Genomic DNA, 27,991 nt, shown 5'->3' with positions numbered 1-27,991 from the left:
ATGAGAGTTGTGCTTGGGGGATTCCGTGGAAGCCCCAATGTAACAGATTCCAAAGGAATTGCCCAGGAACCTAAAGATTCCACTGGCAATTCCCTAGAACCTCTAAAATATCTATTTGTATCACAGAATTCAGATAGTTTCACTGCAGTTAAATAAATAGTTACTTCATTAAAAACTAAGTCAATTTCTGAGCAAAAGAGAAATTCAGCAGGTCTGGTAGCATGTGTAGAGAGAAAACAGAGTTAATGTTGAGTTCAGCTCTTCAACGAAAGGGTTCTGAAGAAGGATAACTGAACCTGAATTGTTAACTCTGCTTTCTTTCCACAGATCCAACCATCTGTGTTCCTCCAGTAACTCAGTTTTTGTTTCAGATTTCCAACATCTGCAGTTGTTTGGTTTTTCCTTTAACTTTGGAGGAACTGATCAACTGACCTCACCCCATACTCACGTTATGCAGGTCCCTTATACTCCTCAGACTCTGACCTGAAGCTCCCCATACCATCGAAACCAACCATACCCTTCTCTCCCCAGAATCTGAAAACCTCCCACTCGTGGCCAGATCGGATGACACTCGCTGCTCCAGAGAGACCCAACATTCCAGCCCCCTCCCTACCCTGCTCCACACTCTCCCCACCATCCGATCCACTTGCACCCCCAACACACACACTATCCTTATGATACATTACCACTGGCCACTCTACTTACTCTATGTACCTAGCCTTTCACATGAGCTGACAGAGTGACTGTCTCTGATGCCGGACTTTAAAATTACAGAATTGACTGATTGCCATGCAAAATGGGGTACAATGGCTAAGCTAACTTCAACCAAAGACATTATGAAGCTCTCCCATAAACAAAATTGTAAGTTTCAATATCAGTCAACTTGTAAAGGACTGGCTATGCCATTCTATTTGAGACAATACAAAATCTTGCACAAGAGCAAGATTAACAATTAAATTCTGGATTAGAGTGTTGCTGGAAAAGCACAGCAGTTCAGGCAGCATCCGAGGAGCAGGAAAATCGACGTTTCAGGCAAAAGCCCTTCATCAGGAATACAGGCAGAGTGCCTGAAGAGCGGAGAGATAAATTAGAGGAGGGTTGGGTTGGGGACAAAGTAGCATGGAGTACAATAGGTGAATGGAGGTGGGGATGGAGGTGATAGGTCATGGAGGAGTGTGGAGGAAGGTAGCGAAGAGTTTGTGTTGGGGTGGGGGGGTGGGGATGAGTTGACATGTTGGGCCACAGGGCAGTGTGGTTGATTGGTGCGGGTGTCCCAGAGATGTTCCCTAAAGTGCTCTGCTAGGAGGTGTCCAGTCTCACCAATGTAGTGGAGACCACATCAGGAGCAATGGATACAGTAAATTATGATATTGGTGGATGTGCAGGTAAAGCTTTGATGGATGTGATAGGTGAGCAGGATGGCTGTTAAATAGGTCTAAACTGTAGGGCTCAGGAGGCAGGGTGGGAGCAATTGTTACATCCCAGCTGTTTGGTCAGGTCAGCTCAGCTCAGATTAGGTGAGGTAAGATGCAGTGGAGAGCTAAAAGTTGTTAGTTGGGTTATGAAGGTATCAGGGTGGGGTACCTGGTGAGATTTTGGAACGGGGGCTTGTCAGTAAATGCAGCTGTTAATTTGCATTTAGTAAAGTTTCACAAAGGTACTACAAAACATCAAAACAAAAGATAAGTGATAAGATAAATATTTTTCAGAATGGTTAAGTGCGTGATAAAATGTCCATGCCATTTAAAATAAAATACGTGAGAAAATCTAGGATTCAAAATAAGGTTCATGTACAGGAAGGGTCATATTTAAAAATGCCTTGTGGAAACGGACCATGGGCTTTTCTTTCAAAGTGGATTTTTTTTCTATTCACTGGAATCTTGGTTGTTATTAATGGGTCTATAAATAAAACACGAAACATTCAGACATTTGAGTATACTGAATTGGATTTGAGAGCACTATGGATTTAAGTCTTAATTACATCTAAGCCATGTTGAAATTCCCCTCAGAATTCTTATGTTGCATTCATCGATTTGTTTCCCTTGTGTTTTTGTCAAGTAAGATTCTCTTGTTCTCTATAAAATGCTTTCTTTGTAGTCAGAGTCATTAAAGAAAAATCCCAACCCTTTCTGAAGTCCCACAACCCCTACAATCTAGAGGCAAGAGCAGCAAAGTCATGAAAGCATTAACACATCAACTGTCCAAAACACAGGGAATCTAGCCTTGGCATATTACCATTCTTGCTCCTCTCTCTTATAGTCAAAATCCTTGAATTTTCCACTTGAAACCATTATAGGTGTGCTGCAAGGATTACAATAACACAAGCAGAAGGTTTATCATCATCTTAATAATTGGCGATATAACCAAAAGGCACAGGTGACAGTTTTGCCAACATCATGAGATCTATTTTTAGTATATCCATCTCATAAACCCCACCTCCCTTGTAAACTATTTCGCACCATCCATAAAAATGGTGGAACAACTGGATCATAACTGTTGCTACAAGAGTAGACTTTCCCCATCCCAAACCCAATGGTGCAACAGTAGTTTCACAAGTTAAGATGACCACCTTACAACTAACAGTATCCAATTTAGAAGGCGCGAAAATCTGGTTGATGCGTGTAAGGTCTGAATAGTTTGTATTGTAGTCTCTTTACCTTCAACTGTGATACTACAGTTTATGCAAATGTACCACCATTTCCAATCTTTACTGAGCACAATTAACATTAAAACAGGATTCACTGGGCAGAACTTTGCTGTACTAATTTAATGGCAACACATAATGTAGCTCCTTCTGCCTTCCAAACAGGTCTCAGGAAGGACTTACCTACACGCAGAATAAGGGTGCAACATCTTCTTCAACTGAAGATATAGCTTGGTAAAAACCTATGTCTATTGCAGCAGATCTTCCTTATACCAAGATAAAGTAATTATCAACTCCAGCTACTAGTGCACTGCTGAAAAGTGTTACATAATAGAACTTCACCCAAGATCTTTAGACAGCCCTTTCCAAAATCACAACCACTTCCATCTAGAAGGACAAGGACAACATGGGAACAGCATCACCTGCAAGTTCCCCTCCTAGCCACTTATCACCCAGACTTGGAAATATATTGCTGTTCCTTCACTGTCGCTGGATCAAAATCCTGGGATTCCCTCCCTAAGGACATTATGGGTCAACCGACAGCATGTGACTACAGCAGTTCAAGAAAGAATCTCACAACTTCCTTCACAAGGGCAACTAGGGTTGGGCAATAAATGCTGTCCCAGCCAACAACACCCACAGCCCACAGGTAAATAAAAGTAAACTTGAATGAGTGAATTTAATTTTAGGCAGCCTGTTAGATTTAACAGTTGGAACAAAACTCAAAAGCATTACAAATGCTGTAAATATTGAACATCAGAAAGAAAATGGAACATTCAGCAAGTGAGGTAACATCTGTGGAAACAACGGACAAGTTAGTTAGCCAGACGCTGTGGGATAAATAATGATATGTTCATAACCCTTGCAGTATTCATATGCAAGCCATACAAGAAAGTTTGGCAATTTAGATAAGCAGTTAGCTGCATATCAACAAAATAAGCTACTGAAATTGCAGATTAATTGTTTAATAAATTTGCTGCATAGTGTTAGAGACAGTGTTAACAGATGTATTTTTGTTAATACAATGCCAAATGAACTTCACTGGCTGGGAGTAATAAGTTTTTAAAAAACCATTTCATTTTTATTTTCACCTTTTTGCTTTATATCTCTTAACCAATCTACCTTTGCTTTATAATTCTTTCTTTGCGCCTCCTTCTTAGTCATTCCTGTGCTTCTTACTAAATTCTTAAATTGGACTGGTTAAGGTGATAAGTAATTAATTTCTACAGACTAAAAGGAGAATTTTGATTATGAATTCTGATTTTAAGACACCATAAAGATTAAATTGTGTAGGCATAACTGATGAAACTTTGATAGATGTATTCTAATGCAAAGAAGACATAATTCGAGAGGAAGTCATTCAAATGGTGAATGAAGCAGAGGTCAAGAAGCAACATAGAGAGGAAAATATAACTTGGCACAGGAGAACTCTAGGACCTATTCACTTTCTTAAAAAGGCATAAAATCATAAAATACATAACAGATGAGCCAATACAGCAGGTTTTTCTGACACAAAATCCTTGGCAGTTCTTTATAGTAAGGAAATCTTATGGTGTGAGTAGTGCCTGGCTTTTAAAACCATCTTTTTTATTGTAAGAAAGGAGATCACTTTCAGAAAATGTGCCGAAGCAAGTCTTTAGTGCATAAACACAAAAGACTGAAAACTACCCATTCAAAAGAGAGATAAATGAGGTAGAAACATCTCCAGTAGAAAATAAACCAACATTTATATCAACGGGTATCTCACAAATTTCAAAGTCGGCATGGAAACAACTATCACTGTACTAGCCTTGGTTAACATGACTGACAGAAATTCAGTTAGATGTTTCTGGGGGCATCACACTTGAAAGTATAGCTACAAGCAACTCTCAAACAGTGGGGACACCAAAACCTTTATGCACTTTATAACCAAGATTCCTCTTTCCCAAGGAGAAAGCAATCTTATTCACAAGGGACAAGAGATTAAACATTAAAATGGTCAAGAAAAAGATAATAGAAAACTTTGCTGGGTTCCATAAGCTCATGGCGGAACCTAAACAAAAATTGCTAGAATGAAAAAATTGTTTCATATCATCAAAGCGATGGAAAAGAGTTGACATAATGGTTTGGCTGAAATGTTTTTCTCTGCTATCAAAACAAAGGTTCAGATTCCAAGTTGCAACAAAGCTCAAATTGAAACTCAAGGAGAAAGGCAACAACTAGGTTTGTCTATGCATTGTGCAGACACACAATAAAAGCTTTTGTAACTAAATTACATCAGATGACAACACAGTGAATAACTATTTATGGCAAATGTAAATCCGTCTTTAAATACTGAAACACTTAAAAAGGACGAGTTTGACAAAAACATCTGCACTCTCATCTTTCCTAAGCGTATTTGAGGAAAAAGTTCCTAGTAACAATAAGATATCACCACAAGTAAGAAGCAACCTCCACATAACATGATCCAGAAAGCAAACAAGCTAGTTTCACAATAATTCATAAAATCCTTATGTGGAAACAGGCCATTCAGCCCATCAGGTCCATTCTGAGGCTTCAAAGAGAATCCCACGCAGATCCACCCTCCTACTGTAACCCTGTAACCATGCATTTCACAGGCTAATCCACCTAGCCTGTACTTCCCTAGATGCTACGGGCAATTTAGTATGGCCAATCCATCTAATTTGCACATCTTTGGACTGTGGGAGGAAACCAGAGAGCCCCGAAGAAACCCATGCAGACCCCAGGAAGATTGTGCAAACAGATAGTCACCCAAAGGTGGAATCAAACTCAGGTCCTGGCAGTGTGAGGCAGTAGTGCTAACTACTCAATTACTATAACACTCACAATTCAGTTGCTAAGAAAAAGGAGAAACTCCGAAATATTCAACAAGTTGAAACAATAAATCAACCTACTTCAGCACAAATATACAAGTGAAATCCAGGAGGTTAAAGAACTCTCCTCCCGGTTCAAGAAAGAACTATAGACCTCAGGAAAAAGAAGAGGTGTGGTCAACTACTTTATACTTGACAATCAATCAACCATCCAAGTAGTCAATTATATTTGGAATATAAGAGGGAAAAAATGGTTTTGAAGCTTTTTGTCTTGCACTCAAAATGTTTTTAAGAAATTTTGACTTAAAAGAGAAAACAATTTTGCTGTAAATCAGGAGAGTGCTGATTGATTGCTAGGTAGACTCTAAATGGTAGAGACATTGCAATGGAGAATGTATGAGTTTGTGGACAAAAAAATCTCAAATGTTGACCAACAGGTGAAGATAATTTTTTTTAATGCTGCCACAATACTGTAGTGGCATGGCCGGTGGCTGTTAATTCCTAACATTTGGTAAATAATCCTGAATCTGGGAAGAATTGCACAGACAGCCAATTTAGGTTTGCTAGTCAGGTTTGCAGTGCACTTATACATACCAGAAGCTACACACTTTGTTCTTTACAGACAGAAAGAATACATATACACACCACACCCATTTCAACTATGAGACAAGTCATTCATTCTCAGGGTAATGCCTTGACTCACCAGAGTTTTAGTTTTTCAAATGTAAATGGAATTTAGCAATTAACAGAGACAGAGTTAGTCATCATCAAAATGGTATATTCTCCACAACAACACCTGTACTTACCAGTAGGTAGGTAGGGTACCAGGGTATAAGTGGCAGGGGGACCAGGTAAGTGATGCAGCATTAAGGGTAGGTGAAAGAAATCAGATTTGGTTGTGTGTTCATGGGTATGGGGTGCTAACTCAAGAGTTGAGGAGAAGGGGGTGATATATCCATGACAAGGGGTTGAATATGGAGCAAGGTCAGGGTGGGGGTGGAAATCGGTTCCCAGAGAGTGCAAGTGGTCTTGGGGAGATATAATTAGGGTCTGTAAGGCAAATATGGAGCTAGTTGAATACTTAGTCATAAACTTGGCTATATATTTAATAATCTCCCTTTTCCTGGGTAACTATTTACTTAATTTCATCAGAACTTTCCAAATTCTCCAGTTTAAATGGGTATAAAGTAATTATCCAGCAGGATTTTCAACTTTTCAAGCAATTCCTTCAAGGTATACTCCATTGAAGATTCTGCAGGGTCCACATGCATAATTTACATCAATGCTAGAGCAATAACTGCCAGGCCATTGGAAAATCCAGGCCAACAATGACAAAGACAAATAGACTTTAAGGGAAAATATTGTACATGAAAATATTGTAATCAATAGATTAATCCTTGACTCAGTGAAATAACCACTAACATAATGATTTCACAGGTCAAAGTAATAAGATAGGAGAAAGACATGGTGTTAATGTGGTAAAAACAATGACTGCAGATGCTGGAAACCAGAATCTGGATTAGTAGTGCTGGAAGAGCACAGCAGTACAGGCAGCATCCGAGGAAAATCGATGTTTCGGGCAAAAGCCCTTCATCAGGAATACATTTTACTGCTCCACGGATGCTGCCTGAACTGCTGTGCTCTTCCAGCACCACTAATCCATGATGTTAATGTGCTCCTGACAGTCTCTATAGTAAAGTAGGTTAAATCAAGCAAACGGTAAGTAGTTGCAGTGATGCAGCAAACTGCATGTTTATTCAACAAACTCTTCAAAAGCAGAAAGGTAAACATCTGATGCCACACTAGGCCTTTCCACAATTGTAGGACCAGGATACAGCAGTCTACTTAAATATGTACAAATATATCTCAATTTATCAAACCCAAAAGTGACTACTGCAAAAATATTACCTAATATTTTATAATTTCAATTTCATTTTGTGTCACCATTGTTAATTGATCAGTTATATCAAACAGGGATGGATTTTATGCTGAGTGTGGGTTCCATGAACATAAGTAGCATAAATCAAGGGGCAAGCCCACTTCCGCTCAGCAAGTTTGTTTGCTTTAACTTTTCAGTGGATGCTACTTTTAACTATAAAGGGCATAGATCGAAGATCTATCTCCCAGAGGTCAATCCATCTCAAAGCTATTGACTAATTGGAGAGTTGCATGACCAAGAAGCAGCAGTTTTCCTTGCTGGTGCTTAGAGGCAGCCAAGGAAGCAGCAATCCACAATGAGCACTGGCATTGTGGTAGGTTAGACAACAGGCTGTAGCCAGGCTCATGGTGAAGTTATTGAGAGGCATGCTACAGATGGAAAAGGATGGGTGGCTTGAGGGAGTGGTTTTTTCACATGGAAAGACAATTGACATAGGAAGCCCAGCAGGATACATCATCCCATTCACTCACCAATAGACCATACATTGAGCACAAACCACTTTCACTAATTCTGACACTGGAGCTAGGGGAGTAGGGCAGGGGGGGGGGGGTTGATTTGAGCTATATACAATGCCTCTCCTACCACTGGCACAACTGTTGCAGGGATTTGGCAAGTGAGTCAGTGGCATGTTTGCTGAAGGCTGGTTCTCTGTTGCAACCAGCCAGAGTCCCTCAATTATTTTTTTCCCTTGTTGGCAGACAAATAACATTTAAATTTTGGCAGCCTGACTTTGCCATTTCCTTTGCATGCTACACCCATGATTGTCTGTTTGTATGTTTCTTTTTCTCTCTAGCTGAGCCAAGTTCCCATTTCTGACTATCCTTTCTCTAAACAAAGCCCATTTCTTCTGAAGCTTGGTGCAATACTTGTGCTCCTGCATTTTGCCTGATATAGATGGTAAAAATTATATGACTGACATCTAGACTTCAGTACGTAATACACTTGTTAACAGAAAAGAGCAGATTCCTTCAGAAAACAGGCACCTGGTATCTTACTTCCTCTTCGCATGCAAATTTTACCATCAGTAGTTTCCTAAAATAAATCATATAAAATTTGTTTTTTTCCCTTTGAAAGCACTGAGAAATTAGAATCTTTCTTGTAATGTTTTACAAGTCATCTTATATGCAAGTTAATTTAGTCTCTTCATATCTCTTCTCCTCATCACCTACAGGATTTTAAAACAAAACTTGGAATCATCTAATCAATGCCACTCGAGTCATCATGTATGATGAGCTTTTTTCAAATTTTGTCATGTATTATCATGTAACTTCATTAGTTTCATCTAGACTTCTGACCAAGATATTTTGCAAGATAACCTCATTTATTTTTCACTGAATAATTACAACTAAATTCTTACATGTAAGCCTTATTAAAAATCTCATAACTAAAGCAGAATTTCAAGTTCACCTCCAACTCACACACCATCCTGACTGAGACCACATCAACATTTCTTCACTATAACTGGGTTAATTCCTAAAACTCCATTGCTAACAACATAGTGGGTGTACATACTAGATGTGGATTTCAGTAGTAAGGGAGGTAGCTCACCACGAGTTTCTCAAGGGAAATCAATGATGGGCAACAAATGCTGGCCTAGACCCCAATGTTCACAAACCATGAATACATTTTTAAAAAATTAATTAGTAACCCCAAAGAATATGGAAATACCAACTCCTTCTACTAAATAGCATGCCCTTCATTTTACCATGAATTTGGGTGTGTCAAGTTAAGCAATTTATGCTGTATTTCTAAAATATGAATTTCTAATTTGAAAGGTTGTGTAAATTTCAACTATTATGGCTCATCATATCATAATTAAAATCATCCATTCAGGAAGCTTTTCAGCATTGTACATAGCTGGGGTTAGGACTTCCTAGCAGAAGTTTATTTTTTAAAGATTTTAGTGCCTAAGAATCTATAAATAGTATTAAAATGTATGCTTTCAAAAAAACTGTAATGCTCATAATAGCTTAGATTTGAATAACCAACTCAACAGTAATTCAAGTGGTCAGAGTATCAATAGTTTTCAACAGAGCAGTATAAACTACTTCCATACAAGTTTGGTTTTAAATGATAATATATCTGACTAGCACTTTTGTGAATAAAGCTAAGTAACTGGCTTGAGCTCTAAGTAATGATAAAGCAGCAACAGGGAATAATTAGTAATGCAAATTGATTAGGTAGGAATATTGTAACTTCAATATTGTCCTTATGCAGTTCTTTTGTACCATTGATTAGCTTAGAAATTAAGCTGATAAAAATATCTTTAAAATGATAAATAACCATTTTTGACCATGAAACCTTTAGAAACAAAAGTCATTTAGGGAAAATGAATAGTCACATATACTAATAAGGGTTACTAAAGGAAAACCATCTCAAAAAAGAAAATCATGTTTACCTAAATTGCTGTAATTTTGTGAAGGGATAAAAGAAAAGGTGATCTACATGGATTTGCAGAAGGCATTTGATATAATACTGCACAACAGCCTTGTGAGCAAAGTTAGAACTCATGGAATAAAATTGGTTGAACATCAGGAAGCAGACAGCATTAGTAAAGGATGTTTCAGGCTGAGAGAAAGTTTGTAATGGAATTCCCCAGAGGTCAATGCAAGGGCTCTTGCTTCTATATATATTAATGATCCAGACCCTAGTGTACAGAACATAATTTCAAATTTGCAGATAATGTGAAACTCGGAAATATTTTAAATTGTGAGGAAGGTAGTATTCAAAGAGAAGTTGGAGGAGTGGGCAGGCATGTGGCAGATGAAATTCAATATGGAGGAGAAATGTGAGGAGATATATAATTTTGGTAGGAATATCAAATAGTGGCAATCTCAAATAAAAAGTACAACTTGAAAGGTGATGCAAGAGCAGAAGGATCTGGGTCTACAAGTACATAATTCATTAAAAGTGGTAGGACAGTTTGAGTGAGCAATTAACAAAGCTTATAGTACCCTAGGCTTTATAAATAGGACAGAGAGTACAACAGCACAGAGATTATGCTGAACTTATACAAAATACCAGTTTAGTCTCAGTTACAGTATTTTGCCATGTCCTTGAAGAAGGATGTGAAGGCTTTTGACAGAGTGCAGAACAGGCTTAATGAAAATGATTCCATTTGGAGAAGTTGGAACTGTTCATCTTAGAGAAAAGACGGCAAAGAGAAAATCTGACTGAAATATTTATCATGGGAGGTATGGACAGATTGAATAGGGAGAAAATGTACCCAGTTGTGTGAAAAGTTCAAGAGCAAGAGGAGACAGTTTTAAAATAAAGCAATGAGTAAAAAAAGCAAGTGCTTTCTGTGCAAAACTATTCACATGAATGGTTAGGGTCTGGAATGCCTGAGAGAAGATGATAGGAGGATGTTGAACTGAACAATTCAAAGAAGAATTAAACAGTCATTTGAAGGAGAAGTTGTAAGATGGTTTGAATGCCATCCTTCTGGCTGTAATATTTCTGTAAATTCATTAGTATTCAGAAATGCATTCTGTACATAAAAAATTCACTCATATCAGCCATTCTCATTACAAATTTAGTTCTGTATTCAATAGCAAGCTATTGAAGATACTGTAATTGCACATGCAACCATAAAAAAAAGAGTTAAGCATTTTGCAAGTCATACCATATACAAAAGAAAAGGATGCAAGTTTGTACCTGAAATATGTACATACAAAAGCACAAGACATGTCCCAACCTTAGTACTGCTATAATCCTAGTGATCCCTGAAAGTGAAAAGGAAAAAGAAAATCCTGACCCCACTTATGTAAGTTATATGTGGAGAGCTCAGTGGAAGCCTTGAACAAGTTCACAGAGCCATGTTCTCAAATGTAATTAGTGTTCAGACAAAAAGACAGGGTTACAAGAAAGAGTCCCAATATATTAAATTAGCAGAAGAAATAACAGTAAATACACTACTGATAAGCTTAGAGAAACATGAAACGTTGTGGAGGGGTTAGGGGTTGGGAGGGAAAAAAAAAGACTTTTCAAATGTAAAAACATAATTCTAAGCCTAAAGAATATAGGAGCAATTTTTGTTGTAAAGAAAGACATCACTGACTATACTGATAAGAACTCAAATTCATATACTGATGAAGGATTCAGGTGAAAGAAGGTGGCATACGTCAGTTCTCTTTCATTACTTTTACAATATAATGGAAGAATGGTCAGAGATTGTGCTTTAGATATTGCAGGTCAAAAGGTAAACCAAAAATGAAAATCAATTAAACCAGAAGAATACATTTTTTAAAAAATGTTTGTTTGTGTTAAATATTAGCAGGGCACATTAGTATGAATGGTCCAAATAAGGACTATGAAAACAGATTTAATTTATCTCAGGGGACATTGAATGGACAGTTGCAGCACAGAAGGAGGCTGTTTGCCCCAGTGTGCCAATGCCAATCAACATTACATTTTCTAGTTCATGGCCCATAGCCCTGGAGGTTTTGGCAACACAAGTGAATATCTACACAGTGGTTAAATATTACAAACATTTCTGAATTATTGGGGTTTATAAAATCATGAGTGGCATAGATAAGATGAATGGCAGGTGTCTTGTCCCTAGGGTGAAGACGGCGCATGATGGCTCAGTGGTTAGCACTGCTGCCTCACAGCACCAGAATCTCAGGTTCGATTCCAGCCTGTGTGGAGTTTGCACATTCTCCCAATGTCTGTGTGGGTTTCCTCCGGCTGCTCCGGTTTCCTCCCACAGTCCAAAGATGTGTAGGCCGGGTGAATTGGTCATGCTAAATTGCCCATAGTCAGAGGGAAATGGGTCTGGGTGGGTTACTCTTTGGATGGTCGGTGTGGACTTGTTGGGCTGAAGGGCCTGTTTACATACTGTAGGGAAGCTAACCATAATCTAGGGTGGGGGATATCAAGACTGGGGCATTTTTTAAGGTGAGATGAAAAAGATTTAAAGAAGACACAAGGGACATTTTATTCTTTTTATACAGAATGATTTGTGTGTGGAATGAACTTCCAGAGAAAATGGTGGATGTGGGTACAGTTACAACATTTAAAAGACATTTGGAGAAGTACATGAATAGGGAAGGTTTGGAGGGATATGGGCCAGGAATAGGCAGGTGGGGCTAGTTTTGTTTGTGATTATGTTCAGCATGAACTGATAAATTCAATTTGGATGGGTGAAATGATAGCCACAACTAGAAACAGCTACCACAGACTAGTACACAGGTTATAGGATCCACAGGAACAGGACAGGCATTGTTTTGACAGGAGAAATAGCCCAAGGATTAAATACCTTCAATTATGAGAGATCAAATATTAAAAAACATGCACACATTGAGAAATTTTGCGTGAAATTAAAAAACGTGAAAAATGTTTAAGTCTGATTGGAATTGGGTATAAACCCCTTGATAGCAATGAATAAGTTATGGAATGTAGACATTCAGAGGTTAACAAGCATATAGAAAGGCAGAATGATTTTATTGTGAGGGGCGGGCAGAGGCAGGATATCATCTTCAGAATAGTTTTCTGTCATAATTATGACCTGGAACGAAGGGTCAACTCATATTATTTTTAATAAATGAGTAAATCAGTCAACCTTAATTAATAGTCTAACGGTACATGAAAATTTATCGGAGTGACCATATGATCAGGTTTAACATGTGTTGTATTTGAAAGGAAGAAACAGAACAGCAAATAATATTCTGACCTTTGATAAGGTTATCTTCGCTGTGATAAGACAGAAAATGGTCACAGGACAAATCTATGAACTGAACAAATCTGCTAATGCGTAAAATGACAGAAGATCGGTGGGAAGTGTTAAACAAAAGAGATGCAGAACCACTTTATACTCCCAGAAACTAAAGAGATAAAAGGTAAAATAAAACAAAATAAAATAAAATGGTAAAAATAAAAATAGCACAGATCCAATAAAACAAGAAAAAGTTGAATAAATAATAACAAGAGTTATGAAAAAAAAGAAGCATGAAAATAAACTTCAAGGACATCAGAATCTACCAAAAATATTGCAATTGTCTTTTTTAGAGAAAAGGAGGAGAAAAATTGACACCACTGGTAATGTAAATGAAAATAAGGAAATGGATGACATGCTGAGTAACTTTTTATATCAATATTTATAGTAACCAAACATCTGAAGGAAACTAGTACTGAATCATAAACTAGAACACATTATAATTAAACAAAAGCAAAATAATAGCAATGATAAAACATGAATGGCACTAAAGAGGAACAAATTCCCAGAACCTTTGATTTTCAAAAAGGGGTTTAAAAGGAAGTGGATGAAAACAGTTCTAATGTCTTAATTATAGATATTTGCTCATTGTGTTCAATCTTATTCTGACACACCTCTGGAGCAGGTAATACTTCAATCCAACATTCTAGCCAGAGTATTAGGTACATTACCAGTGCACCACAAGAGCACCAAGCTTACTGCACTGGACATTCCCAGCAGTCTCCCATCCAAGTTATTGGAGCTCCTGTGGTACAGTGACTGTTTTCCTACTGCTGGTCCAAAAAACCTGCTTAAAAAAAAAAATATTTTTTCTCATGCCATTAAATGGCAGACATAACCATATCCTTGAATACTATATGGGCTTGATTTATAGCTTCCTTGTTGGTATATTTGAAGGCAGAGAAGCTCATAAAATGCAGTGTTTAGCCATCCCACTACCTTCATCCTTCCTCCTATTTAACATGCACAACAAAACATCATCATTAAATGACAATTTAAATCATCATCCAACTGCTCCCACTATTTAGTGCAGCAGTGGGGAGGCCCACGATAAGGAGCAATTCCAGCAGCTTTTATGGGTAGGCTGCTGTCAGGCTATTAGCAGGATGGTGAGGTGGGGGGTTGGGGTGAATGGGAAGAATTTATCCTTCTAACATAGAGCTTTCAGTGACTTCCTTCTTACTGGGAATATTGCTCATGTCCAGCACTAACTTTGCTATCACAAAATCCAGAACAAAATCATATACCTTATAAATCACACACAGTCTCTCTATTGGAGGCTTCTGCCACTTGATACTGCAAAAGAAAACCTCCCAGCTAAGGTATTTCTATGTATTCTGGAGGTTTATTTAAAAGAAGTTTGGACCCAGACACCAACCCAGATGGTCCACAAGGCACGAACATGAAATGACATTGGATAGAATGTAGAAAATGGTTAAATCTCTACTCTCTTACATGGGTTTTGAACATCTTTTCATTTATACAAGCTGTCTTATATTCTCATCAGCCACTAAAATCAAGTGGCCTATAATAATGTTTGTTGATATTAGGAAACCTGTACATTAAGTGAAATTGATTCAGTACAAATAAAGAACATGTAGGAATTCACAAATGTTGCAAAGCCTTGAAAAAAAGGGGCTTAAATTTACTGATCTTAATTCTTCTTACTTTGAATCTGGTTTATAATTACACAATTATGTACAAACTGTGGAAATTAAATGGAGATATAACATTTACCACCTGGTATCAAAAAACAATTCTTGATCAAAAATGATTCATTACGAACATTCATCATTCAGAAAGTAAAGATTATTTCTCTTTTACCCAATTCTAATTCAGATTAATTTTATATTTACATTTTTTCAATAAAGCTCTTTCTGTCTATGAACAGTTTTCCAGCTACAAGCATATTTGCATTTTATCCTATGTAAAGGACAAAAACAGTTAAAATCAACAATGCAGTAGCATGAAAGCTGTATTTTCTCAAACCACTTTTAAATGTCAACTAAATTTGCTATTGAAACAAAGGAAAGCTAGTAAAGGATTTGATTTATTATTGTCACATGTACCTATGTACAGTGAAAAGTTTTGTTTTGCATGTAGTACAGTCAGATCATACCATACAAAGTGCAAAAGGGTAATAGAACAGAGTGAGGAATACAATGTGCAGAGAAGGTGCACAGAGAGCAAGATTATCATTAAATTTAAAATTTGAGAAGTCCACCGAGAAGTCTAATAACAGTCGGGAAGAAATTGCCCTTGAGTCTCTTCATACATGTGTATGAACCTTTATATTTTCTGCGCAACAGAAGAGAGTGGAAGAGAGTATAACTGGGGTGGGAAGAGTCTTTGATTATGTTGGTTCCTGAGGCAGTGGGAAGTATAGATTGAGTCAATGGTTGGAAGGCTAGTTTGCATCATGGATTGGGCTCACAACTCTCTAGTTTCTTCTAGTCTTGGGAAGGGCAATTGCCAAACCAAACTGTATCTACCCTATCAGTTAGTGTTTAATTAAAGTGTTGGAAAGATTTCATAAATAGGACCATGATGTGGTTATTAGCAAAAATGTTGAAGGCGCTCCTCCAGAATTCAAAACATGGACATAGTAATGAATTCCAAACATGTCTTGGTGTTAATGGCAACAAGTCAACACTTGATCAAACATGGCAAGAGTCCTAGTAAAAAAGTGAAGTCATTGAAGAATGGGTGAAAATACTCCACAGATATTCATGCCTATTATTTAGCATGATGATGCAGTTCTCGGTGACGCATCATCTCAGATCAGGCCATCACTGCAGCGGCTCCTTCCTTGCCATCCTTGGTTCCATTTCCACTCTTTTAAATGAGCTTCCCCTCTATTAAAAAGGTCAGAAGTGAGGTTTTTTCCTGCCAATTGCATCATTCCTGCTACATTTGCAATTCTTCAGAAAACAGTCATCCATTCTTGCATACAAGAGGACCAAGGCTTATAAAGCAACAAGCATCTTCTATCACAAAAGGTTCTGGCAACAAAAATCTCAGAGCTTAACTTTCTCCAGGACATCAGTCAATGACATTGGCCATTGACATGTCCTGCACCACCAATTTCTTGGGTCAGCAGTAACAAGAAGCATAAGTGAATCAGTCACAAAAAGGACCTGCTTAATGCAGATCAAGGATTGAGTTGGACAATCCATTCGGTGGCTCACATCCGGACCTAAAATGTCTCAAATAGCTACATGGCACATCAGGAGTGCAATGAAACAAAATGCAGTTGTCTGGATGGATGGGCCTTCAGTAACACTCAAGATCAACACCAAAAAACAAATTCTGCTCAATTGGCACTTCGTTCTTTTATTTAAATTCACTTGCAGGACAGGGACATTGCTGGCTGGGTCAGCATTATTTGCACATCTCCAGTTGTCTCGGAGAAACTGTGGTAAGCTAGCTTCTTGAATCACTGTAGTCTATGAGATGGATAATTTTCCACATTGTTCAGTAGATGCCAGTGTTGCATCTGTACTGGAACAGTTTAGCTAGGGATGCAGTACAAGCTTTCAGTATTATTGCCAAAATGAAGTCAAGGCCCATAGCCTCCAACCTGTTCTTGATATCATGTGGAGTGAATCAAATTGGCTGAAGACTGCCATCTATGATGCTGGGACCACTGTAGGAGATAGAGACAGATTCTATTTTTTAAAAATTCATTCACTGGATGATGGACATTTATTAACCATCCCTAATTGCTTAGAAGGCAGTTAAGAGTCACCCACATTGCCATGGGTCTGGAGTCACATGTAGGCCTGACCAGACAAGGATTGCTGTTTCTTTCCCTGAACCAAATGGGTTTTTTCGACAATTGACAGTCATCATAAAACACCTAATTCCAGATTTTCATTAAATTCAAATTTCACCATCTGCCATGGCAAAATTTGAACTCAGGTCCCCAAAATACCTGGGGATCTGGATTAATAGTCTAGCGATAATATCACTCAGCCATCATCATTTCACACAAGCATAAAATGCCAATATAAAGCATATTATCCACATTATCTACAGAATGCATTGCAGAAACTGGTCATCACTTCATGGTCACTATTTTCCAAATGCATCACCCTCAAGTTGACCAAAATCCTCTCTTTGACATAATTCTTCACTGTTGCTGGGCTAAAATACACCTCATGTGCATGTCCAGCAGTCGCTTAAATGTCCCTAATGACTTTGCTTCCACCACTGGCAATACATTCCATGTATTCACAACTCTCTACTTCTGACATCTCCTCTATGCCTTCCTCCTAACAACTTAAAACTATGACCTCTTGTGGCAGTCAATCCTGTCCTGGGGAAAAGTCTCTGGCTATGGTGCAATACATTAGAAGGGATGACAGTGGAGGAACAATGGCAGATATTTCTGTGTATAATGCAGAAGATGCAGGATCAGTTCATTCCAAAAAGGAAGAAAGATCCTAAGAAGAAGCATGGGATGCCATGGCTGACAGGGAAGTTAAGAAAAATATAAAGTTAAAAGAGAAAAAGTATAACATAGCAAAGATAAGTGGGAAAACGGAGGACTGGGAAGCTTTTAAAAAACAAAGGATTACTAAGAAGGAAATATGCAGAGAAAAAATGAGATACGAAGGTAAACTGGCCAGAAATATAAAGGAGGATAGTAAAAGCTTTTTTAGGTATGTGAAAGGCAAAAAAATGGTTAAGACTAAAATTGGGCCCTTGAAGACAGAAACAGGGGAATATATTACAGGGAACAAAGAAGTGGCAGAAGAATTGAATTGGTACTTCAGATCTGTATTCACTGGGGAAGACACAAGCAAACTCCCTGAGGTAACAGTGGCTGAAGGACCTGAACTTAAGCGAATTTATATTTGCCAGGAATTGGTGTTGGAGAGACTGTTAGGTCTGAAGGTTGTTAAGTCCCCGGGGCCTGATGGTCTACATCCCAGGGTACTGAAGGAGGTGGCTCAACAAATCGTGGATGCGTTGGTGATTATTTTCCAGTGTTCGATAGATTTGGATTCAGTTCCTGCGGATTGGAGGGTGGCTAACGTTGTACCACTTTTTAAGAAAGGTGGGAGAGAGAAAGCAGAAAATTAAAGACCAGTTAGTCTGACCTCAGTAGTGGGAAAGATGCTGGAGTCTATTATAAAGGATGAAATTATGACACATCTGGATAGTAGTAACAGGATAGGTTAGAGTCAGCATGGATTTATGAAGGGAAAATCATGCTTGACTAATCTTCTGGAATATTTTGAGGATGTAACTCTGAAGATGGAAAAGGGAGATCCAGTAGATGTAGTGTACCTGGACTTTCAGAAAGCTTTTGATAAAGTCCCAAATAGGAGGTTAGTGAGCAAAATTAGGGCGCATGGTATTGGGGGCAAAGTACTGACTTGGCTTGAAAGTTGGTTGCTGATAGGAAACAAAGAGTAGTGATAAACGGCTCCATTTCGGAATGGCAGGCAGTGACCAGTGGGGTACCGCAGGGATCAGTGCTGGGACCGCAGGTTTTTAATGATATATGTTAATGATATAGAAGATGGTATTAGTAATAACATTAGCAAATTTGCCGATGATACTAAGCTGGGTGGCAGGGTGAAATGTGAGGAGAATGTTAGGAGATTACAGGGTGACCTGGACAGGTTAGGTGAGTGGTCAAATGCATGGCAGATGCAGGTTAATGTGGATAAATGTATGGTTATCCACTTTGGTGGCAAGAACAGGAAGGCAGATTACTACCTAAATGGAATCAATTTAGGTAAAGGGGCAGTACAAAGAAATCTGGCTGTTCTTGTACACCAGTCAATGAAGGTAAGCATGCAGGTACAGCAGGTAGTGAAGAAGACTAATAGCATGCTGGCCTTTATAACAAGAGGGATTGAGTATAAAAGCGAAGAGGTTCTTCTACAGCTGTACAGGGCCCTGGTGAGACCACACCTGGAGTACTGTATGCAGTTCTGGTCTCCAAATTTGAGGAAAGACATTCTGGCTATTGAGGGAGTGCAGCATAGGTTCACAAGGTCAATTCCTGGAATGGCGGGACTACCTTACGCTGAAACACTGGAGCAACTGGGCTTGTATACCCTTGAGTTTAGAAGACTGAGAGGGGATCTGATTGAGACATAAGATTATTAAAGGATTGGACACTCTGGAGGCAGGAAACATGTTTCCGCTGATGGGTGAGTGCCGAACCAGAGGACACAGCTTAAAAATACGGGGTAGACCATTTAGGACAGAGATGAGGAGAAACTTCTTCACCCAGAGAGTGGTGGCTGTGTGGAATGCTCTGCCCCAGAGGGCAATGGAGGCCCAGTCTCTGGATTCATTTAAGAAAGAGGTGGATAGAGCTCTCAAGGATAGTGGAATCAAGGGAGATAAGGCAGGAACAGGATACAGATTAAGGATGATCAGCCATGATCATATTGAATGGTGGTGCAGGCTCGAATGGCAGAATGGCCTACTCCTGCACCTATTGTCTATTGACTTTATCCATGCCTCTCATTACCTTGTACGCCTCAATCAGGTCACCTCTCTTCCTCCTTCTCTCCAGAGAGAAAAGTCCAAGCTCTCTTTGTAAGACAAGCCCTCCAGTCCAGGCAGCATCCTGGTAAACCTTCTTTGCACCCTCTCCAAAGCCTCTGCACCTTTCCGATAATAAGGTGACCAGAACTGGACACAATATTCTAAGTGTGGTCTCACATGGTTTTGTAGAGTTGCAGCAAAACCTCACGGCTCTTAAACTGGATCCCCCTGTTAATTTAAGCCAAAACACCATATGCTTTCTTAACAACCCTATTCACTTTGGTGGCAACTTTGTGAGATCTGTGCACTTGAACACCAAAGGTTCTGCTATTCCTCCACACTGCCAAGAATCCTGTCTTTAATCCTATATTTAGCATTCGAGTTTGACCTTCCAAAATGCATACGCTTCACACTTATCCAGGTTGAACTCCATCTGCCATTTCTCAGCGCAGCTCTGCATCTTGACAATGTCATACTGCAGCCTGCAACGGCCCTCGATACACTCAACGGCACCTCCAATCTTTGTGTCATTGGCAAATTTACTAACCCACCCCACAACCTCCTCATCCAAGTCATTTATAAAAACTACAAAAGAGTAGAGGACCAAGAACAGAGCCCTGTAGGACGCCATTCACCACTGGCCTCCAGGCAGAATACCTTCTATCTACAACCACTCTCTGTCTTCTGTCAGCCAACCAATTCTGAATTCAGATATCCAAATCTCCCTATGTCCCCTACCTCTGACTTTATGAATGAGCCTACCATGCAGAACCTTATCAAATTCCTTGCTGAAGTCCACATTAACCGCATCCACTGCTCAACCGGTCTCGTCACCTCCTCAAAGAACTCAATAAGATGTGAGGCATGACCTTTCCCTCACAAAGCCAGGCTGACTGCTTTTAACCAAGCTATGCTCTTCCAAATAGTCATAAATCCAACCCTCAGAATTCTTTCCAAAATCTTACTGACCTCAGACATAAGACTGACTGGTCTGTAATTGCCAGGGATTTCCCCATTACCCTTCTTGAAAAGTGGAACAACATTCACCTCCCTCAAATCCTCCGGTATGATTCCCATGGAGAGTGAGAAAGCAAAGATCTTTGCCAGTGGCTTAGCAACCTCCTTTCTTGCTTCCCGGAGCAACCAAGGATAAATCTGATCTGGCCCTGGGGACTGCCAAACTTTCCAGCACATCAACTTCCTCAATTTCGATCTGTTCAAGCCTGTTTTCCGGCTCCTCAAAATGCTCATTCACAACAAGGCCTCTTTCCTTAGTGAAAGCTGAAGCAAAAAACTCATTTAGGGCCTCCCCATCTGCTCAGACTCCATGCGCAAGTTCCCCTACACCATCCCTGACCAGCCCTACCTTCTCCCTGATCATTCTCTTATTCCTCATGTGTGAATAAAATGCCTTTGGGTTCTCCATAATCCTTCCTGCCAAGCCTTTTTAGTTCCCCCTCCTGGCTCGCGTCAGTCCATTTTTGAGCTCCTTCTAGTAAGCCTGCAATCCTCTAAAGCTGTGCTAGATCCTTGCTTCCTCCACCTTACATAAGCTGCCTTCTTTCTTTTGACATTAAGGTTCCTTAATCTCACCTCTTCTTGCCTGTCTCAGAGGAACAAATTTATGCATCACTCGCAACAACTGTTCCTTAAACAGTTTCCACACGTCTGTCGTGGCCTCTCTGTGGAACAATTGCTCCCAATCTGTACTTCGCAATTCCTGTTGGATAGTGTCATAATTTCCTTTTCTCTAATTAAATATCTTCCTATGGTTACTGTTCCTTTCCCTCTCATGGCTATGGTAAATGTGAGGCAGTTGTGGTCACTGTCACCAAAGTGTTCTCCCACTGCGAGATCTGTCACCTGTCCTGGCTCATTGCCGAGCACCAAATCCAAAATGGCCTCTCCACTCGTCGGCCTGTCTACATACTGAGTAAGGAAGCCCCCCTGAACACACCTGATAAAAATGGCTTCATCCAAACCATCTGCACTAGGGAGGTTCCATTCAATATTGGGAAAGTTGAAGTCACCCATAACAACAATCCTGCTTCATCTGCACTTTTCCAAAATCTGCTAGTCTACGAGTTCTTCGATCTCCCTAACGAGATTAGGGCATCTGTAGAAAACCCCAATGAGGTGGCTGTTCTCTTGCTGTTTCTAGCTTCCACTCATACTGACTCAGTAGACAAACCTTTCTTGACAACCTTTGTTTCTGTAGCTGTGACGTACTCTCTGATTAGCAATGGTACAACCACTCCTCTTTCTCCCCCATTCTTTTTAGATGTTCTAAACCCTGGAACATCTAGCAACCATTCCTGCCCCTGTAAAACCCACGTCTCCGTTACGGTCACAACATCACAGTCCCAAGTACTGATCCATGCTCTAAGTTCATCCCTCTTATTTCTGACACTCTTTGCATTAAAGCAGACACACTTTAACCGATACCTTTGTTTTATCACATGAAAAACTTCCCTGATAGATTTACTACACCCTGTCACTGCCCCATCTACAGCTATCCCCCCCCCTTCAGATATATAGCTCTGGTTCCCAACCCCCACACACTCCCTCCCCCGCCAAACTAGTTTAAACCCTCCTGAACCACACGAGCAAATCTTCTTCATGTACAGCTCTCACCTTTTCCAGAAGGCATCCCAACAGTCGATGGTCTGAAGCTCTCCCTCCTGCATCAGCTGCGCATCCACATGTTAAGCTACACTCGCTGCCTGTTCCTCACCTCACTATCTCATGGCAGCAATAGCAAACCTAATAACACTACTCTACTCATCCTGCTCTTCAGCTTTCAACCTAGCACTCTGTAGTCACTTTTCAGATCCTCAATCCCTTTTCTATCTGTATCATTGGTGTCAATATGTACCACGATTTCTGGCTGTTCACCCTCCCCCTTCAGAATCTTGTAAACCCAATCAGTGACATCCGGATCCTGCTACCAAGGAGACAACATACCTTCTGGGAGTCCTGTTCCTGACCACAAAATCTCCTGTCAATCCATCTAACTATTGAGTCCCCTACTACTAGCGCTTTTCTATCCTCCCCCTTCCCTTCTGAGCCACAGTGCCAGGTTCACTGCCAGAGACCTGACAACCATGGTTTTCGCTTGGTCCCCACCAGCAGTATCCAAAATGGTATACTTATTGCTGAGGGGAACAGCCACAGAGGATCCCTGCTCCGATTGTCAGTTCCCTTATGTAACCCAGCTGTCCTTATTCTGTGCCTGAGGAACAACCAACTCCCTGCACATCCTCTCAATTTTCCCCTCAGCCTCCCAGATAATCTGTAGTTCATCCAGCTCCAGCTCCAGTTCCCTAACCTGGTTTTTGAGGAGCTGAGGTTAGGTGCACCTCCTGCAGATGTGGCCAACAGAGACATGTGTCTTCATTTCCTAATCAAGTGCCTTATATAAGCTTTTCATTTTCAGATTCTTCAAAACTACCTTTCACCAATTACTAACTTCAATCCAATAGTTCTCAAAATCTCTAACATTGCATACGAATTCCACTGGTACAAGACAATGAATGAAGGAGCTTTGATTTGATTTGTGGTGACACATTACAATACAAGGAGGCACTTTTCAACTCAGATTCAATTTGATTTTTTAGTCGAGAGTGTGGGCTGGAAAAGCACAGCAGGTCAGGCAGCATCTGAGGAGCAGGCGAATCAACCTTTCGGGCAAGAGCCTGATGAAGGGCTCTTGCCTGAAACGTCGATTCTCCTGCTTCTTGGATGCTGTCTGATCTGCTGTGCTTTTCCAGCACTACACTCTTTACTTTGATCTCCAGCATCTCAAGTGCTCACTTGATATATTAGTCCCCTAGTAATGCAAGGGAAAATGAAAGGTTTTTATTTAAGGAACAGCAAAGCAAAAAATTTAATTGGATCGAATTGGTCTTCATAGATTTCATGCAGATAATAATTTCAGCAAAATGAAACACTTTTATTTCCTTGAGGAGATTTTGAGGACAAAATGGCAACTAAAAACAAAAGTCACCAATTCTAATGATTCTCATGGGAAACTATAAACTAAAAGAGCTCAAAATTGATGATATGACAAATGAAGAGGAGATTGTCAACAAGAGAGCAGGAACATAGCAAAGAAATGCGCAACCACAACCTTAGCAATCTTAATTAGAATCAATTTAAAGAAAAAAAAATCCATGTGGAAAAAGATCCAGAAAAATGCAGTGTATGGATATAAAGTTGCGTTAAAATACATTGCAGACACACAGCAAAAGGATACTGTGCTACTCTTGAGCTGAGAGCATTCAGGTGCTGAAAACTAATGATTCAAAACAATTCAATATTCTAATAATGATATAATTCACTTTAAAAATACAAGAAAGGTCGATAATTTATAATGTTTATTGTTATATGTGTCTTTCGGCCCAAGACTGTCTCAACTTCAGGAATCAATTACAAAACTAAAGATCGTTCTGTTAAAACTGGATTTATTCATGAAGATATAATCAAATTTGCATAAATTTTACAACCCGTTTTAGAGAAAAATCTACTGTTGACCAAATTGTTTTTTTTTGTTAATATGTTCATTCGTCATCAATCACTCTCATCCTTATATCACTTTGAAAGGTTTCAAAGCATTGGAACAAAAAGTAAACTATGTTTTCTTAAATGTGATTATGTACAATTTTTAAAAACACTTATAGCAGTGAAGAAATATATACCTGGATGCATTTCCATGGAAGAAACTAAAGTATAGAAACTTTCAATGTATCTCTAAAGGTGTTCAATAAAATGCAGAGTCCTAACCAATATTATTAAAAATACCACACTTTGAATAATTTTTAAATAAAGAAACAAAAACTAGAAAGATTCCCCATTTAGCACTTTGTTAACATTTGTTGCTGTGAACTGCTCTCTCTCTTTCTTTCTCCCACGTGTCCACTACATTGGCAGGTGTCACTTTTTGCCTTGCAAAATCTTCATGCTGGACAGTCACTTTACAGCAAAATGTCACAATATTTTTAATTACTTAACAAAAAGTGCAAGATTATTTTAAATGCAGTGTTTGCAAAATGCAGGAATGTTTTTTTCTAAATATGAATTTATTATTCCAAATAACATAGGAATATCTGATTACAGTAGAGCCAAAAATATTGACAAAGTATTTTTGAAGACAAATGTTCTCCACCAATGTCCTGCAGGATGGAATTACTTTGCAATAGTTAATAATTCTGACTTGATTAAGCCAAGTGAGGAATTAAATTATATTCTGATTGAGTGTGGTTGGATGTAGAACATATTTTGTCGGGAAGAAAATCATATGCCCTTGGACAAAAGTAAGGCAGTTGGTTTATGGTTTTATTGCTATTTTGTGACTGTTGCTGATCTAACCTCCTCTGTTGTCTCGGGTAGAGAACTCCACATATTTCAGAGAAACAATTCCTTTGCACAGGAATTGCAAAGAAGGAGAAACTCATTTAAAACCTTGTCCCCTAGTCTTGAAAATTCCCCTACTAGTGGGAACATCCACCCCAGTAAGACCTCTCAGAATCTTGCACAAGAAGGAAGACCAAACACAGAAGAACTTCAGCCAACAGAACAGGAGAGCTGTGCCCAATCAACTAGTGTCACAAACTCGCATCCTGAAGGGGATCCACCAAAAAAAATTGCTTTCATTAAGTATTTATTCTGTGCTTATGATAATAAAAAATCTAGAAACCTTTGTTCCTTAAATGTGTCTTGTAACTATTCAGGACTGGTAAATGTTTAGATTATTCTCTCAAACAGTCTAAGATTGTAATTGAGCTAGGTCTTACAACCTAGGTTAAACTGAGCTCCAAACACTTGCATTCCCTCTGTAAAAGAGCTAAAAATTGGTGCAGTGTAAAAGGTGATTTTCTACTCCATGTATTAAACAGGCACATGTCCAAAAGGAATGAGAGAGAATTAGAGGAAAGATAATTACTAGTCTAATTTGCATTCCATCTCAACATGTTAAAAGAATTGCAAACATGTTAATTACTGTAGAGTCACATGGTGTAAGGATACCATTGGCAGAAAAGATGATAGGTGAGAGTGGGAAAAGTTTGAGGAGGATACAACATGTGGATCCCAAAAATGCAATCATTCTTTCAACAAAAAAATCTTTAAGCAAACCATGTACCAAACTGGCATTTCGCTCAATTTATTTTGAAATAATCTAAACACTGTCTGGGGAAAGACTACTTAGATCAATACATTCATTTGGTACATATGAACCAGAAAGGACCAAGTTTCAATACAGTATTAAATGAGTTAATCTGATCTTAAACTGCAAATGGGATGATCAGCTTTGAAAATGCAGGTGATGTCAACTTTGTTTTTCATCCAAAGATTCAGTTGGCTATGAAACACTTTACAGACAAACAGTTGCTTACACTTTCAGTACGCCGAATTAGGGAAAGGTACAAACATCAGCTGACTACACGGAATCATTTTTCAGCAAAAGAACCTTGATCTTTCTTTTACACACTTATTTTCTAGTGTGGGTAAAAGGCATCTTCTGTTCCTGATTTTTTAAAAGTTTTATCAGGATGACAACTTAATTTTTTGCAGTATTTTCTTCTTTCCTTGAAGTACAACAGACAATCATAATAGCTAATGAAATGTTAGCCTTGATATCATGGGGGTTGGAATATAGAAAAGGTGAGGAAGAAGCAAATCTGCAAAGGTTTGGGTCTCAAATCTCTACCAAAAAAAAATATATCTTTTCCTTGTACGAAGTACAGCACAGAAACCAGAATGATTCAAAAGCTTAGAGTTAAATAATAAAGATAGGTTGGATACATTTTGTTTTCTTTCTCTGGAGTTTAGTTAGTTGAAGAGTGATCTATTTGAGCAGTCTAAGATAAAGGAATTTAATTGGGTAGATACAAAAAAAATGATTTCTGCAAATGACAATCCAGTAGAAAAGGAATAATCCCAAAGTTAAAACAAAATAAAAGAATTGTGGATGCTGGAGGCCTGAATTAAAAACAGAAAAGTACTGGAGAAAATCAGAAGGTCTGGCAGCATCTGTGAGCAGAAAGAAGAGTCAGCATTTTGCATCCACTGTAGCAGTTAGGAAAACATGGTATTTGGTGGGGGGAAAGAGGGGGGAGGTGGTGTGTGTGTGTAAACACACACACACACACACACACACACACACACACACAGGAGGGAAATGGTCCCTACAAAATGCTGACATTGAACTGAGCAAATCTGTGGATTTTAAATTTTGAAATTTTCAATTGATCCAGTGCTCTCAGCCTTTTTTTTAGATTAGATTAGACTTACAGTGTGGAAACAGGCCCTTCGGCCCAACAAGTCCACACCGACCCGCCGAAGCGAAACCCACCCATACCCCTACATTACCCCTTACCTAACACTACGGGCAATTTAGCATGGCCAATTCACCTGACCCGCACATCTTTGGACTGTGGGAGGAAACCGGAGCACCCGGAGGAAACCCACGCAGACACGGGGAGAACGTGCAAACTCCACACAGTCAGTCGCCTGAGTCGGGAATTGAACCCGGGTCTTCAGGCGCTGTGAGGCAGCAGTGCTAACCACTGTGCCACCGTGCCGCCCACAAAGGAAGAGGCTTCCAGATTTCCATGACTTCTTGTGTAGAATACGTGCTTCCTAATTTCAACTTTAAATAGAAACTTTGATAATGGGACAGCAGTAGAAACAGAGCCTCTGAGGCCTCTCAAGCAATTGTGTATCTTCTTAACCAATCAGATTGATGATTTCAAGGACTGACGGAAAGAAAGGTAGTTAAGTAGGTGAATTTAAAATCAGGGTCAAGAAAAGAGAAATAAAGAGAGGGAAAGGATAATAGGACTAAAGAGAAATGAAAAATATAAACTAAACATAGGATTTAAACTTAATTTTATTATGGAATAAGCAAGAATAAAAACCTGAAGGGATGAGGCTTCATACATGTTAATTTAACATTCCAGGAAGATCGTTAGAACAGAGGATAGAAGAGTGCCACACTATTCTAGTTCAAATACTCCATGAGTCACAACATAAGGTGCAGATACCAAGAAGACCAATTAAATACCTTATCCATGTCAGTTTTTTTTTAACAATTATTTATGAAACAGGTTTGTTCATGAAAATAAATTGTTGATTGTCCAAGAAAGAAATTTTATAAATAAAGCATGGAATGTTCTGATGGGTATGATCATCATTAATCATGCAAATTGCATGTGAACTCTTGCAGACAGTTGCTCAGGAAATGCAACCTTGACATGTTGAAGAACAGAAGTTTTTATTGCAGAAATGACAGTCATCAGGTGGGCAGCTTGTTATTAGCATGTTTCTCTGCAACTCAGTTACTTCCAAGCAGACTTCCCTTCAACTGA

General features: G+C 39.1%; 2 protein-coding genes across 5 annotated transcripts in view; one reads left to right on the top strand and one right to left on the bottom strand.

The window, feature by feature from the left end:
* rpl27a (ribosomal protein L27a) overlaps window positions 1-27,991 on the top strand; it is a 369,147-nt gene that overhangs the window by 273,802 nt on the left and 67,354 nt on the right. The gene's annotated exons all lie outside the window — the stretch shown is intronic.
* The window catches only part of trim66 (tripartite motif containing 66), a 227,699-nt gene that overhangs the window by 192,145 nt on the left and 7,563 nt on the right, over window positions 1-27,991 (bottom strand). The window lies entirely within an intron of this gene.

Source organism: Hemiscyllium ocellatum, chromosome 18 (genome assembly GCF_020745735.1).
Source record: "Hemiscyllium ocellatum isolate sHemOce1 chromosome 18, sHemOce1.pat.X.cur, whole genome shotgun sequence".
Lineage (NCBI taxonomy): Eukaryota > Metazoa > Chordata > Chondrichthyes > Orectolobiformes > Hemiscylliidae > Hemiscyllium > Hemiscyllium ocellatum.
This window is presented reverse-complemented; position numbering and strand designations above follow the sequence as displayed.